At 44.0% G+C, this 18,583-nt stretch overlaps 1 protein-coding gene across 1 annotated transcript in view; it reads right to left on the reverse strand.

The window, feature by feature from the left end:
• Positions 1-18,583, reverse strand: part of LOC122802330 (mannosyl-oligosaccharide 1,2-alpha-mannosidase IB-like) — a 2,920,195-nt gene that overhangs the window by 677 nt on the left and 2,900,935 nt on the right. The gene's annotated exons all lie outside the window — the stretch shown is intronic.

An 18,583-nucleotide genomic window follows, 5' to 3' on the forward strand; every position in this document is an offset into this window, starting at 1 on the left:
GAGATTTATATTTACAAAACAGCTTTATAAAGTCAATGTCCTGAAGCAGTAGGAATGTATTCCAGTAGATTTGTCATCGCAAACTTTTGTCATATTTAAAAGGTTTATATACAATAACATTTACTTATCATGCTTCCAAATTCTAATCTTTAGATTTTCTTTTAGTCCTTTCACAATTGCAGCAAACATCAAAATAAAAGCATGAAGAAATTCATGTTCTGTGATGTCTGCATTATGCATTTTGTCACAGACTGTATTTTAGTAACTGAATTGTGCACAAACCATTTTCTTTCTACATTGTACATTTTCTTCATTACATACCTTATTACATGAGCTACTCTGGGTAAGACCCAAGCCAATCATTTTTCTAATTAGGATCAGATTCTTTTAGATTAGCATATATAGGATCAGGTATTGTTTACTTCCGAATGCTTTCTTTTTAGCCATATCTAATGCTTCCTGGGCAAACCCAGTATTGTAGGTAGAGTGAGGTGAGAGGGACAACTGCCCAACTGCAAAGTGTTGGGGGGTGCAATCTACCAATCCCAATTGTTTTTTAATGCATACCAGATTTAAAAAGCTGGTATTGCATTTGCAGTCAAACCTGAGTTCTGTACAGCTCTGTGTATAGTCTAAACTGTAGCAATTGCTTGCTACATTATAGCTACATTGTAGCAAGCAGTTTGCTGCAGCTTAATAGTTAAAATAAAAATATATTTTTTAATTAAACCTGAGCACCACAGTTCTCTGTGCAAAGTAGCAACTGTTTGCTACATTTGTAGCAAGCAGTTTACAACAGTTTAAAGGAAAAACAGTTTATTTCTTGTTTCTAACTAAAATGTGAGGAAGAAGGGTCAGAGCATGGTGCAGAGGTATGAACTGATTGGCTACTGCATATCAGGAGCCCCAAGGAAATGGATGTCTTATTTATTTATTTATTTATTTATTTATTTATTTATTGCTCTTCTATTGAAGAGCTGGGTCAAGTGGGACAAGCAGACATTTTTGCATTTTTTTTATCTTCCATTGAAGAAATGGTGCAGGAAGGAGGGGACATGTGTCTGGCCATCTGGTTTGAGTGCCAATACAAGAAGGAGTGTCCATTTTTATACTAATATGTGAGGCAGGAGAGTTGGGGGCAGGGTGCAGAGATGGGACCTGACTGAGTTCTGCATTTCATTAGCCCAGGTACCTACCTGAATGAGGACCTTTTTTTTGCTCTTCAAGAACTAAAGGTTGGGGTGTTAGTTCACTGGATTAGTACAGGGTACTGGTTGAGACAGCTATGCTTCTTGGCAAACCCTTACTCGAAATGCACTGCAGGCTTTATAAAAATGTGGCAGACTACATAGGCCAGCATTAAGTAGCGAACATCTCTGGTAACTGCATGCCACAATGGAATGAGTGTACCAGTGCCATTTTTGCTCAGAAACTTACATTTATCTTGCATGGAGCATTATGTTAGTTTAAAGAATCATAAAATAAGAACTGTTATTAACTTTCAATAAGATGTTTTCTTACAAAGAAACCTACACCAGAACCTTGATCCCAGTGGCAGATTTATTTTTCTCATTACATTACTACAACAAGAACATACACACTCTCATGCAAGTTGACAGTTGGGAGTTTAGAATCTCCTACTTATGTAGTTACAGAAGCTATGGGATACAGTAGTTAATACTAGCACTACTACACAAATCTGCTCATAAGATTGTCAGACAGCACTTTATTGAGGATGACATCATCAGTGTATGTTGAGAGGGTTGCATGACATTGTTGTAGTCATGTAGCAGTGTAGAGGTATCTTCTGAATGCTACTTGAGTGAGACTGGACCTGGACTCATGTTCTTCTGACTAAACACACAAGCTAATTGCTGTGAGATGAGAACCGCTACCTATAATTATATAAGCTAGAGAACACAGTATTTAATGCTTATGTCACCTTGGAAGTCTGAGTTTAATAGTATCACAGTCCACTTTATAGGGGGTGACATCATCATAGTGTCATAGGTAACATATACTGTTACAAGATTTGTTTGCAAAACCAGGAACTTGTGATATGATTGTGTGATTGCAACTTGGAAAAGGATATATAAATACATCCTGGCAACCTAGGTGAAATAAGTTGTCATGAATGTATATTGCAGAAGTGAGACAGACGTACCTGTTTCCCAGGATGTTGTGTAGATGATGCACACATACACAGACACACACACACACACACACACACACACACACACACACACACACACACACACACACACACACACACACACACACATATGCTGGAAACAGCAGTAGTACAACCACAGAGTTATGTGGCTTCATATTCAGGTGAATGTATGTCCACATTAATACAAATTACTGACATCAATTGGATATGAACATGGATGAGCAATGTCTAGTGTCACTATACACCCATACTAAATGTAATAATGCAGCTAAGATCTGTAATTCTGGAGTCTGTTTGACAATGACCCAAGTACTGATATAACATTTGGAAGTGCATTGCTGCAGGGCACACATAAATATCAGAAAGTATGTGTCTAGTAAAGCACACATGTTACTGCCCTTCTCTTGTGTTTATGAATGCATTATCATATATTGGAGGATTGCAACTTGATACCCAGAGTTAGCTATGCTAAGCTCCTCTTCTCAAAGCTCATTGCTGAGAAGCTGATTTGCACAGATGATGGCAAGTATTACCACATGGTTGATTCAAATTTCAGGAATGCAACTTAGACTCGTGAAGTAGCAGTGTCCACTGGTGCTCATTGCCAAACTGCGTACAAATACTGTACATCATATTAAGTTAGTACCTAACTGATCTGATTGGGATTAACTGTAAAAGACATCTGTTTGTTGTTAATGTTTCTTGTGTCAGGCTTGCGTAAAACCTTTATCGAAGCATTTGCTGTCAGACAGTATGATGTACATGTTGTAATATATCTTGGAAATGATGAGGCCAAACATTTATTACATAAATAACTTCCCCATCTGCTGAACATTAAGTTCCAAGCAAATGCAGTTCTCTGTTTAAGGGAAAATGTGTAAGATTGAATTTGGTTCCTTTGTGAAAATAGGCTCTGGGGCGGGACTCAGTTGTCAGCACTCTGGACAGTACTGAGTGGGGAAAATAGACCTCCTGCCTAGCTTTCTCTGTGGCACAGGGTGTACGAGCAGTGAGTTTCTGACCAGCGTACATGTGAGCCAGGGTTCAAATCCATATGGTTTAGTTTTTTTCACAAATGGTGCCAGGATGTCATTAGCTACTTTAATGTCATCAGGAATGAAAATGTGGTAATTCATCAGTACACTAAAGTGTGTGTCTCTTCCCCAAATTTTATTAGTAAGGATTACATCAATACACTGGTATGACTATTTGCTGTTTTGCAGGCCTCACTGCAAATCACAAGTTAATGTGGGTGATTAAACATATCATGGACATATAACATCACATTAAGAAATGATGTGAGAGACATCTGGAATTGAACACTCGATGTTATGGGAGAAAATAATTCAGTTAAGTGATTTATGTCATCACTCCACATAGGAAATTAAACTTTCCTACCTCCAGCAATGAACAGAACTGTCAGACTAACTGCTACAAAGTAGTGGCTTTACTCTGGTTTGTACACATACAGCTTGTTACAAATGACAAGGGGTAAGGGGTAGTACATCTTTTGAAATGACTATTATGATTCAGCAGATATGGCTAAATATTTGTGTAGGGACAGAAATCATGAAAAGTGTGTGTAGTACGTCTCTTCACAGTAAGGACAGTTTCCACATCATATTAGATGAACATTTCATTCATCATCACCTGAACACAACACAAAGTGAATCATACAGCAGATTTTGAAACCTTACACACTACAGGAGCACTGATCACCTACTGAATCAATATAACTTGTTTGTGTTATCCATCTGCAAAATCACACCAATATGCAGAAACCATTAGACAACCTTTATATCCATCAGCCTAATAGATACACACAAGTAAAGAGGAGTGGGGGTGAACTGGTGAACACAAGGAGAGATGCACACATACATAACAATGTGTGGTGTAAAGAAACACTCATGGACATGTTTTTGGTGTGTTCTCATTATTAAGCTGACATGTTCTGCATCATGAAGTGACTGAAATAGGGGTAAAGAAAGGTTATTAACAGGACGACAGGCTTATGAAAAGCAGAACAAGGATGGATAAATATGTAATATTTGTGGGGGTGGATGTCAATGCAAATAACTTCTTAGGCCAGTATCCAACATATTTTCATGAGAACTCATAACTGGGGTAAAATGTTAAGATGTGGGTGATTAAACATATCATAGACATATAACATCACATTAAGAAATGATGTGAGAGACATCTGGGATTGAACACTCGATGTTATGGGAGAAAATAATTCAGTTAAGTGATTTATGTCATCACTCCACATAGGAAATTAAACTTTCCTACCTCCAGCAATGAACAGAACTGTCAGACTAACTGCTACAAAGTAGTGGCTTTACTCTGGTTTAACTCTGTCCCTGTGATTCATGAAGCTCGGCGCAAGGCCGGCGTAAGGCTTGCACCGGCCGTGCGGCGTATATACGGAGTAGTAGCGCCATATGCATATTAATGAAGGCGCGCAGCCGCCACAGCCACGTGCATAGGAAACGTGCGAAGTTGGGCACGGAGGCATGTCAATGTCGGCTGTCGATGAGCAACCTAAACTGCTGAATATTATATTCCGCCTGCAATAGTAATCGCACCTATCAGTGTCCGTGGATACTGAAACTTATGCAAAGCATGCAAGATAGTTCCTGCGAACAGAAAATGAAGAAGCAAACACAAATGCACGGTAGGGAATAACGGGTCCCTAACCCTTGAACAAATTACATGGAAAACCGTGTGCCCGTAGTCCAATGTAGTGTACATAGCTATACCATGTGGAAGTGAAACGCATCATATGTTAGCGCGCCGCCAGTAGCTACGCCCAGCCCAATGGAGAGGGTCACCAGCTGACCCATAATGTGAGGGAGGGTACATAGCTGGGCAGATGTGTCCATAACAAAATACAGGAGGAGAAATGTAGATATATGTAGCGACCGTATGTCCGAATCATATCATACAAGGCATGTAATAGTCACATACAAAAGGTATGTCCGTATTTCACATACCAAATGTGATAGGAAATAGAATACGCATGTAAACGAAACAGAAGGAGCATATAAACAGCTACAACAATAAGGACACATGTAGGCCAAAAGGAACAGTATGATCCGTACCATCGACTAAGATTACCACCTGTCCCACTTTGCGAGCGACAGTTCCTCTGTGGGCAGATGTGTCCTGACACAAACTTGTAAAAATGGCAAATGTCCAGAGATTATAGGACATAATTATTCCTTAGACATTATGTAATAGTTGCATTAAATGTTTTCTCTGTACGTATATTACATAAATGTCATAAGAAACAGAATAAGCCACCAAAATGCTACAAGAATAAGCTTAGATATAGGCAAGAATTGTAAGTTCTATCTGCCGAACTGACCGTGGGTATGTGTCGGCCTGTAAAATGTGCTGTGTTCACCGTAAATGTCACACTGTGGCCAACTGAAAAGGTGGAAACCCTACCATCGACTGTGGGGAGGCATTGTCCACAACAGTCGGATATGTGTAAGGAGTAGCTTGGACATAGGAAAAGGTGCCATCCTACCAATGAGTACAACAGGCTGGCAAAATCCGGACGTCAGCGGTATAAGCCGAACTTGTATGTGACACAGTCAAATGGGTAGTACCCGGGTATACCAACCAAGTGATGAAAGTTAAGTATGGGAGTGTACCTATGTGTGTGAGGTATAGCATGTGGAAAGCAAACATGGCAGGGTAGTCCACACAACCATAAAGGTACCTGACACATGTAGGGTATTCAATGTGTTACTCTGGCCGCGTCATGGGCCAACAACCAAAGTAGTGATCTATGGAGTGTGAGGAATTTGCGTGTGAGGGGTGGATGGGTAATGGTAAAATCCTCAAAGGCGATACTGTGTCGTATGCAGAAAAGGTGAACCGGAGGTGTACAAGGGGGCAGCGGGTGAAGTTGAAAGAAACACAAACACATGTAGAAACAGCTGCAAGACAAGCAGACAGGCCATAGTGTAGAACACAATCCCACAAACATATGAATATGGAAATGTGCGATACATATGTCACCATCACATACCCACAGATTGGTCCTGATGGAACTGGCCATGACAAATGCAACACACCTGGATGCATAATGGCCTACCCAGCATCCCCTCCACATCACACAACCCGCTCCCGTACCAGAACATCCACCAAATCCAGCCGTACTTGGCCTACTGGTTCGTTGCAGACACAGCTACACATAGTGACCCCTACGCATATGTAGTAGGTATTGTCACCCTAGGCAGTTTCAGGATTGAAAACCATGCATCCCTTGCATGTAAAACCCCCTGCACATTTTCGTAAAGCCACAAAAGTCTTCGGAATCTGTCTTGTTTTGGTCTTGTCCAATTTTTGGGATATCCCTCATGGGATAACTAACCTGTGTAAATAGTAGAATGGGTATGAAGACACGATGTCCAATCTTGTAGATATCTGGACACAAGTCAGAACGTGCAGTAGAGGTCCTTGACACTGTCCAGCCCTAAGTGGTCACGCATAACCTACTACCCAGGATAAAACACCTTCCTGTGACACACGTGTCCTGACACAAATAGGCGGGAGAATATATTGCACACATTCGCATAGTGGCAAATGGCATAAGGGTGATGAAAACACTGAAGTAAACAGGATAACCCTGATCAAGTGTGAGGGACACTTACTGTGTGCAGGCGTGACCGACCATACCTGTCAACCTGTGTGAGCAAGATATCTGGACAGAGCCGTGAATACAAGTGAGACAAAGGTCCAAAAGTAGGGACAATTTGTAAAGATAGCTCTTAGAAATATAGAAATTTGATAGAATAACAGTTTGCACATTGGCATTAATGTCCGGAAGTGTATGAAGTCTGAAACCCAACTGTCTGTCATCACGTTCCGACTTCAGTCTTTTATGATGAGCTACTGCTATGCCAGAACACAACAGCATATTACAGAGGTTCATAGTACTACATATTTACAGTAACAACCTTTCACATTTGTGTAATGTACAACTGCATACCTGTAGTCACTTCATGTCCAAAATAATAATCCCTGTATGACTGAATACAGGAAATAGTCAAATGTGAATGGGAACAACCCTCACCGTGGAGTATGGACTGTAACAACCCCACCCATAATATGTATTGCCAACAGAATAAGCTGCTGACAGGTGCCCAAACACCTGTGTCTGTAAACACAGGTAAAAATTCATAATAAGGAGAAACTCCCTGTCCATGTGCTTCGTCTGACATTTGAACTTGGCCAAGGATGTTCCGTTCACCAGTCGGACAAGCCTAAACCCAGATCACTACATGAACACCCTGACAATCAAAGACCTGCATGTGCCAGGACTATAAGCCTTGGTGTTCTGCATATCCTTGGAGTGATTAACAATGCAGCTGGGGTCCACAGCAGTAGGCAATAGGGAATGTGTAGTATGTAGTACCATGTTTTTCCCAGCAGGAGAATGGATGCCTGTGTTGTAAGTGAAGCGGTGAGGTGTATGTTGATGTAGCTAAGTACTATGGGTATGCATATCAATGAGGCAGAACACCAATAGAATAGTGGTTCCGGCATCCGGCCAACGTGAATGCAGTCCCGGTTGACCTACGACCATAGCACAGATATCTTTAAAGTGTAATGAATGCGTTCATGCTGTAAACACATTTAAATATGTAAAGGTGAACGTGTGTTTCGCATATATCCGTAAACCGGAATACAGATATGTAACTGTTACGGTCACAATTAGGAAAGGCCATGTAAGCACAAATATTTATTAAACATATGTAACCCACAATAACGATGTGCAAGTGTGCCTGCGCGTGTGTAATCCACTCACAGCATAGCAAATGAATGCTGTTTTCTCCACGTTATATATATATATATATATATGGCTCATACCTGTTAACCCCATAAAGTAGGAAACCAGACAAAGCCAAGAAAACAACTGGTACAAATAGGGACAATTCCCAGATATTGCCCTAACAAACATAGAAAGTGGATAGAATAACAGGTGTGTCACTAGCATGGATAAGGTATGAAGTCGTAACCTCACATGCTTGTCATTATTTTCCAAAGTCAGTCTTTAATGATATGCCACTAAATTGCCAGATAGCCACAAGGCTATGAAAAACAGACCAAAGATAAGAGGCAAACATCTGTACATTCTGCGTAAATCTATACAGTTGAAAGGTATGATATGGATATATATATCTGTGTATACACATATATCCACAGACTTAAACCAAAGCAATTTATGAAATGAGGAATGTACAGACATATATGGACATATGTATATATGTACATATATATATCTATACACACACGATACATTAATAGATATATACACAACAAACATATGCCCCTGTAGATATAACACATGTACATAAATAGGTCACGGTATAGCTATTATGGATAGACAGACAGACATGCATGAAAGGTGAATACACTGCTGCTTTCCAAACCATTGCCCGGAAAGTACCAGTGTGACAGACTTGCAAGTTCTACACTTTAAACATGGATATAGGTGTCCTTTGCAGGACACCAAAAATTGATCCCGTACGAAGTGCGACCAATTATCATCGACGCAAAGGAGTCACAGCTGCAACAGTAGCAGGTGCAAGGGTAATAACACATGGATAGATAAAATGTATGATGTACGACCTGATATCCGGAGAGTGGAGAGTGCTTAGAAGTGTCTTCATACTTTATTATCGCTCACATTAAACATGTCTAATGAGTACTGTGGAGGGGTGTCAGGTATGGGAATCATGGGTATGCAGAAATGGGCCTAGGTGTTGGTTGGCACAGATTTATTAGGTCCGCCCCATGGGAGTGATCAATATACCTATGTGGGCATAGCACACGCCTATATTTTCCAAAAAGGTTGAACCCATCTACTGGATATTATGTAAACCATTGGGGGAAGACGTAGGGACTTATATCAGTGTCATGTATACGTATACGTATATCAGCCATACTCACACCCCAAAGTAATAACCACTGCTGACTGTTGCCGAGATGTGCACAAGACCATTCAAAGGTGCTGTACTAACATTGTTTCCAATGCCCCTTGTAATACCCAGCAACACAATAACCGGTCACTACACAAGTATAACCCAGGATCACTACAGCACACAGTATGTGCACTATCACAGAGCCATAGCAGATGTACATACATCCAAGGTGATCATGTACAGATAATGCAGCACATTCAAGAGTGATAATCTCAACATACATATCTATATAAAAAATATATATATATATATATATATATATATATATATATGTGTGTGTGTGTAGATAGATATATACACACACACAACACACTTGGCAGGGTTGGGAGCAGAACACAGACGTAACCACTGTACCACACAACAGCATTACGCAGTTACAGAACGCGCTACTGTGATTAGTACATCACAGCATTCACACAGGCATACGTCTAGCCTGCAGACAGCAGCATCAAAGGCAAAGACGCCGCACAGATGTTATGGAGAGTGAATACTGTAAAAGCAATGTACTGTTGTCATGCAGCTGGAAACACACACACACACTTGGCAGGGCTGGGAGTCAAACATACACCTAACTACCCTATCACACTACAGCATGACGCATTTACAGAACGCGCTACCGACATTACTGAACACAGCAGTCCCAGAGGCATACTTCTAGGCATGTGTCATCATCTGCAAAGGCAAAGGCGCCGGTAGGAAATATCTGTGGTGTGAGGCGTCTAAAAGCATGACCGAGTCCCCAGGCGGACGGGAGCATGCATGCACACACACACACACACACACACACACACACACACACACACACACACACACACACACACACACACACTTGGCAGGGCTGGGAGTCGAACATAAACCTAGCTACCCTATCACACTACAGCATGATGCATTTACAGAACACGCTACCGACATTACTGAACACAGCAGTCCCAGAGGCATACTTCTAGGCGCGTGTCATCATCATCCGCAAAGGCAAAGATGCCGGCAGGAAATATCTGTGGTGTGAGGCATCTAAAAGCATGACTGAGTCCCCAGGCAGACGGGAGCATGCGCGCACATGCACACACACACTTGGCAGGGCTGGGAGTCGAACATACACCTAACTACCCTATCACACTACAGCATGACGCATTTACAGAATGCGCTGCCGACATTACTGAACACAGCAGTCCCAGAGGCATACTTCTAGGTGCGTGTCATCATCCGCAAAGGCAAAGATGCCGGTAGGAAATATCTGTGGTGTGAGGCGTCTAAAAGCATGTCTGAGTCCCCAGGCGGATGGGAGCATGCGCGCGCACACACACACACACACACACACACACACACACACACACACACACACACACACACACACATGGCAGGGCTGGGAGTCGAACATACACCTAACTACCCTATCACACTACAGCATGACGCATTTACAGAACGCACTTCCGACATTACTGAACACAGCAGTCCCAGAGGCATACTTCTAGGCGCGTGTCATCATCCACAAAGGCAAAGACGCTGGTAGGAAATATCTGTGGTGTGAGGTGTCTAAAAGCATGACTGAGTCCCCAGGCGGACGGGAGCATGCGTGCACACACACACACACACACACACACACACACACACACACACACACACACACATACACACACACAGATACACTTGGCAGGGCTGGGAGTCGAACATACACCTAACTACCCTATCACACTACAGCATGATGCATTTACAGAATGCGCTACCGACATTACTGAACACAGCAGTCCCAGAGGCATACTTCTAGGTGCGTGTCATCATCCGCAAAGGCAAAGACGCCGGTAGGAAATATCTGTGGTGTGAGGCATCTAAAAGCATGACTGAGTCCCCAGGCGGACGGGAGCATGCGCGCGCACACACACACACACACACACACACACACACACACACACACACACACACACACACACGCACACACTTGGCAGGGCTAGGAATCGAACATACACCTAACTACCCTATCACACTACAGCATGACGCATTTACAGAACGCGCTACTGAGATTACTGAAGACAGCACTCCCAGAGGCATACTTTTAGCCACGTGTCATCATCCAGAAAGACAAGGACACCGACAGGGATTGTATAGAGAGTGATTAGTCTGAAAGCATGCAGACATATTACTGTCCCACGGTAGACGTAGACAAACACACGGCAGTGGTGTGATCGGGGCAACTAAAGATTTACGGAGCACTACAACTATACATAGACACGGGACACGCCACAGACAGTACACCCTTCAAGATAATCGTGTGTACTCGGTAGGCATCCGTCACATTGAAAATGGACATCTGTTGCCTGGATGACCACCATGGCTATACAGGATGTCAATGGCCATGCCCATGCACAGAGGGATATCACTGACACAAGGTGTCACTGGCCATGGCCACACGCTTAGTAATTCACATCCGTTCGGACTGTACTGTGTGTCGATCTACACAACGGCGTACTGGGCAAGCTCACACACTTATCAGTTGCAAAGGGCCGTCTTGCATGCAGATGGAGTCTAAACTCGCAAGGGCTCAGTTTGGACTGTCCTGTGTGTCCATCTACACAACAGTGTACCGGGCATGCTCACACACTTAGCAGTTGCAAAGGGCCGTATTGCATGCAGACGGAGTCTAAACACACAAGGGCTCAGTTTGGACTGTCCTGTGTGTCCATCTACACAACAGCGTACTGGGCATGCTCACACACTTAGCAGCTGCAAAGGGCCGTCTTGCATGCAGACGGAGTCTAAACACGGAAGGACACAGTAAGGTATAACTGTCCCCACGCACAGGGTGGACACACACATGCAGTGACCAGTACACACTCAGGTGCCATCACAGCTGTCACAGGTGCAGATCACAGACGTACACACCGCAGTCTACACTGTAGCCCTCAAGACATCACCATGCCATTGGTGCAGCAATACACAACCATACATTACCACAACACCATGTGACACATGACCAGTGGACTGTACAGAGGTCTACAGCAACTGTGCAGAGTACAAATGTACGGACAGGGTTCCAACAGGTGTTATGCATTGCAATGATACCACTATACATGACCAGGTCAGCTCAAGACATAGCAGGGGCCCTGGGTCTTACACAGCTGTGACAGATGAGTGTTGCTGTACACCAATGAACACACATGTTTGGATATGTCATACATGTGATTGCAGTGGATGTGTGCATGGACCACACACACAACACATATGTACATAGCATAGCTTTTGCTGTCCCCCGTGCAGAAAAGTGGCCTAAGCAATCATACATAAGCAAATGGAAGGTGGGTCCATGTCTGTTGAATGCTCACAGTACAGAAGGTAGCAATGTTGACCGAGGACACATTCCCCTGTACTAGTCGCCCATGACACCCATGATATCATACCACAGTCCATGTGTTATGTATGTCAACACACATGTCCACCAATAGCAATGCATACAAACATGGCTACAGGAGACGCATGTAGGACCATCACACATGTACAATCTATACTGTGCATGCAGCAACCATGCATGTGCAATGGCTGATGTCCGTAACTCAGCTGTGCCTAACTACAACATGCAGTCGCAATGCAGCCCCATCATTGACACCTGTATATGGTGACATACTGACAGTACAGTTGGTTGTACATCACGTATGGAGGGATGTGTGTACATAAAGTGGTGATCCACCTGTACAGATGGATGTGTGCCGGGGATGGCTCACAGGTGTGTCACACGCCATCCTACCATGCCATGTGCAAACAGTACGCTATGTCACTGTTACTTGACGGTGATGACATAACACATACACAGCGGTCAGGTGTTACCGACTGTATGTCACATGACACCTGTAACACTTACATCCTCCCATGTGCATATAGCAGCACAATTGCCAGACATAGCGTTGGTACACATAATGCGGACAATACCGCTGCATGTCTGTCAAACGTCTCATCATATGGCAGGTGTATCATTCACAGCACTGCCATGTGTGTCCGCTTGTGTGACCACATATGCCACATATGGTGGGGATTACGTCCCAATTGTTACACACCCCTGTACACCGTTGTAGAGATCTGTACATACTGCAGTGTGGAAAGCATGACGTTGGCAGGTGTCGTGCATCACACACATCGGCTATCCGTATACACATTTGTGGTCACCACAGTGTGTGTGTGTGTGTGTGTGTGTGTATGTATGTATGGCTGTCTGGTGCTTGGTGTGAGGGTGTATGCTACCATACAGTGAAAACAGGATCACTAACCCCTCATGGTGATGCAGTCTACTACCCTGTTGATGACATCGGTCCCAGCCGTACTGGCTACCTGTACATGTTCCTTCTCTGTGTCACGTCGTGTGGGTGCAAAGTACTGTGAGGGTGATGACCACATAGGCAAGGGTCCTCACCTCAACACTATGGGGTGTGCGTTATAGTGTTGTAGACCCCGTGAATGTTGGCATGTTCCTGTAATGTGACAGGGTATTACTGCTACACAGTGTGGCCTCATGCTATCAAGTGGCCTCTAATGTCATCATTGGCCAGACCGCTGTGTACAACCCCTGCACCATGTCAACATACCTGTAATGTTTCCTGGTATGTATGTCACATCTCTGGCCACTGTAGCCTGTTCAACTGACCACATGCTTCAGGTGCAGTATATGTGCGGACATCTGTGTCATGTTAGACTTTCCAACAGTCAGGTTGAGGGTACGTTTAGCATGCTGATATTGCCATACGTGCCTGTGAGTACTCCACAGTTACACATGGGGGACTGCAAACACTGCTACCTGTAGGCACATGCCAGTACACCATAGGAGGGAACCAGGGCATCATTACCATCATCATAACTAGGCTGGCTGGAATTCCAAAACCTTCTGCTCATCACCCAACTGAACATTGCCCACAAAATACCGTACCAACCTTCAAACACCCCTATACTCTCAGAACTTTTAATACCTTACAATAATCTTAACTCCCTTCGTTTTTCTAGGAAACTTATGGCTAAATTAACAAAGTCCAATAACTCAGCTGGTGACTCTCTTTTTTCTAGCACAGTAGGAAGGAACTGGAATCTACTACCCAGTGACATAACACTAATCTCATCACTGCCCCTCTTCAAACAAAGAATAAAAGAACACTTGAAAAATCACTGGCTCTGTTCCTGCACTAAACCTGACTAAATTTCTACCCCACTCTATCTCCTTACTACCCCCACATCTCTCCCTCTTCCCTGAACAACTATCCTTTCTCTCACTTACTTCTTTTCCTCTTCTCTGAAAGTTTGCTTAATCCTTTCTTATCCTTTCTTTTTTACTTTACTCTTACTTTTTCTCCCACTTCCTCTCCCTACCACCTTTCCCTGATTTATGCTTCTCAGTAGTTTAGTTTGTTTATAGGAAATGATATCTCTTCCTATTTGTAAATTGTTTGTATACTAACTTTTTTATTGTCTTTACATTTATCCTGGTGATTTTCTTGTATATTACTTCAAATGTATGTTTTTTTGTATATCTTGTGGAGCTTTTCTCCCCGGGCCTCTACTGAAAATGGAAATAATTCCAGCTAAACTAGCCCGGTCAACAAATGTAAAATAAATGTAAAATAAAATAATTACCAACATGCTGTTATTGCTGTAACCGAGACACATACTGTGAATATATCACAATGCATGCTGCACCTATACTACATGGTATATCTGGTGCATGTCGACAGTACACAACCGATGTCACATACATGTCTCTCAGTATTCACACACAAGCAATGCAACATACACTTCCCTCACTATGCATACACAAGTAATGTAAGATACACCTCTCACTATTCTGTTCACCCTGTGCATCAGACCATTTGAGCATATCCCTGCACCAATGGTGTGGATGACAGGGATGCAGCACAGGCTTCATCATATGCACAGGGTGATAATGTTTGCCAGGGGCATAGGCTGCACCAATGGATGACATCATGTGTGTGGGTAAGGGCCGGTGATTTGATTGGACATGTCTGTTCCATATGCATGTGGGTGTTGTGGAGCCCTACAGTTGTGTTTGCTGTGTGCATGTATGTGTGCACACAGTTCTGTCATTTGTGAGGCCTACACAAGGGTATTATCGACAGCTCCAGATTGTACAGACCAGGTTGTACAGCTCACTGTGTCCGGCCATGACAACGTGTCCTTTGCCTGCCAGGGGTTGCACGGGCACTACTAGGCGGAGGTACAGAATGGCTACTGTCCAACGACACATGGCCACTGGAACCGTGTCCCTGCTGGGAACATCCAGGGCCATGTCCACGTGGCCTGCTGTGTCCTGGTGTGGACAGCGCAGCACCAGCTGCACTGCTATTGCTACCAGCACTATGGGAGCGGCCATTGAGGTAGCACGCTCACGTTGACCTGGACTAGGTGGTGTAGCTGGCCTACGTCCACGTGGCCTACGCCTCACCCCTACCAGATGTTCCAGCACAGACAGCTTATGCTCACAGATTGCCATGCCACGGTCAAGGATTCTGACCATGTCACCCAATCGCCTGTCCAGAACATCAGCAATCTGCTGTTGAGCACCTGCCAATGCCTGGATGTTGTTGTTTAGGGTATGGATAGCAGCCCTCTGCAGCCTCTGCCCTTCTCTGTTCTGCCATTCGGCATGTGCCTGTGCCACCATTACAGTCTGGAACATGTGTCTGGTGATTCCAGCTGCTGCGGTATGTCCTGCAGGTACATCTGCCAGAGGTCCTCCTACGAGCAGCACCGGCCACATGCCTGTGTGGCACATCTGCAGTCAGTACACTGACACCATGGCGTGGAGACACACCTTCTGTAGCCACCACACGTTCCTGTTCAACGCTAACAGATGCTGACTGTCCTTCTTCTATGGCCACTGGTGATGCGGTATGTGTTGGCAGCTGAACTGTGTGTGGGGAAGAGGGGGACATAGCTGGGATGGCAACCGTTGGCACAGATTCAGCCCCTGACAACCCTGCCTGTACCTCATGCATAAGTTCATCACTGCTAGCATCTGTGGGGACACTAACATCAGATGGACTGCAGGAGGGTAACGCACCGACATCACCTGTGAATGCAAAGAAAGACTCTAAATTACAATAGACACACACTGACACACACACACACACACACTGACACACACACACACACACACTGACACACACACACACACTCTGACACACACACACTGACACACCATGCATGTGATATGACAGATGGCATGCAGCATGCTTGTGATACAGCTGACAGCATGCGGCTCAGACATCATTAGTGTTTGTAAGCATACCCCCTGGAATGCACACTACAGCAGGCAGGTGTCATATCATTACCCATGCAATTCATACGATCATGGTACTATGCATGCATCCCCGTGATACACCATGTGGACCAGAACAGGATAACAGTACACATGGCTGACTTGACCTTGACATGTAATCTGCTGATGTGTGCATTAACATGCATGCATGTCTGACACAATGGTGCCCTGACACATGTACAGCGTCGTACTGGGTATCACATTGTGGTGTTGTCCATATGCCCTACAGATAGAATGCATGTTGAACAAATGTGCATGGGCATGTTACGGGACTGTGAGCCATCTACATTGCTGTACAGTGTAAAGTACAGACACTGCCATTGCATGGCATCATGAGGTGCCTATATTGCTAAACAGTGCATGACATGTATGCATTGCATATCCAGAACTGCATGCATACCTGTGACATACCTGTGGATTGTGACCCACGATGCTGAGGTGTATACACACCACACCAAACCATGCTGTGTCATGTGACAGGTCACTGGAGGACATACATATGACACCCCTGCACGATAACTACAGAGTGTTAGCTGCCTGGCAACCATGTCCACACATAGCAGACCTATCACGTCACCATTTCACACATGACATTGATGTACCACGCATACAAGGTGCACAGCTAACAGTGATGTCCTACTGCAGCAAGGGAAATGTACAGTATCTGTGGCCTGGTGTCACTGTCAGTGGAAGCTGTAAAGGTGACTACTGTCATGCTATGACACAGACGTCATGTTCAACACATCTTATGAGGTAGACGTCAGTGACACCTCCACTAACTGTGCACAGGCATTTAAGATGTGCAGCGTACCACATTACCTGTACAATCGGTCTAGTAGGGCTGTAATTGGACCATGTGTGGACAAAGTGAGACAGGGTGTATCTAAATCACATCTACTGTGTGGCTACGTGTCTCCGGCCATCCCCCATGGCCATGTGTGCACATGCGTTGGTCATGTGTGTGATGGCCGTCTATCACACATGTCTGTGTTGTCCCATATGACATACACCCATAGATGTTGGATATGTCACCATCCACAGGGCTATGCAGACAACAGGTGTATGTGTGGTATGTGGAGTATGGGTTATGGAAAGTGTGACAATATTGCAACCAAAACACTACGTGTCTGAGACATGTCGGATGGCACATCACAATGTGTGAACCCACTGCAGGGGCATATAACACAATGGTGACGCCTGTGTGCTGCCCATATCACTGCTCACAGTGTGGTACTGTTTTGTGTACCACACATTTTGTTCCACTGTATAGTACATATGCCTCCATTGTAGAACACCTCCACCATTGTATGCACAGCTGGACACACATGTAGCAATGACAAATACTGAGGTTTCATGTCTGTGTGTCATTTCATTTGTATATATTGCACATGGGTGGCCTGTGTGGATGATGGGTGATGCGACCTGTATATTCAAGTATTAACTGGCCACATGGTGAATAGATCTATGCTTTAACATGCCTGATACCGATGACAGTCTCACCTGCAATGGACTCTTGTCTGTGCGGCATGCCAGAGGTACCTATATAGGGTTGACACAGCAGTATGAACATTATCCATGACTGTATGACAGCCACAGGGTGCACTGTGCAAGTTAACACATTCGCCTGTACAATAGCATATAGTAAGCACATGTGTGCATACCATACCTCTCAACCTCTTAGAACAATAAATCTGGACAAAGCCTACTATGATGGGGGACAAATAGGGACAGCTGTGACATATTGCTCTTACAAACTTAGAAAGTTGCTAGAATAATAGGTTTGCATGCACATGGTTTTTACAAGGAATGTGCAGTCGTAAACACAAATGTTTGTCATCATTTAATGACTCCATTCCTCAGCTATTTGCCAGAAAGGGACAGATATTAATGGGAACACACCGACAATATGAGGCAGACATCTGGACATCCTGTAAATACCTGTAGAGTTCAGAGGTATGGTGCAGCATGTGTGTCCACATACCTTGCATATGTTGTTACATTACATGATGTACACTGACACATGCACGTACGTGGGATATACTGGCCATATGTTCAGTACTGACTTGCCAGGCAACTCCAGGCTCATTGGTTGGGAGACACCTACCC

This window comes from Protopterus annectens, chromosome 5.part0 (assembly GCF_019279795.1).
Source record: "Protopterus annectens isolate FY-2018-M chromosome 5.part0, PAN1.0, whole genome shotgun sequence".
In the NCBI taxonomy this organism is placed as follows: Eukaryota; Metazoa; Chordata; order Ceratodontiformes; family Protopteridae; genus Protopterus; species Protopterus annectens.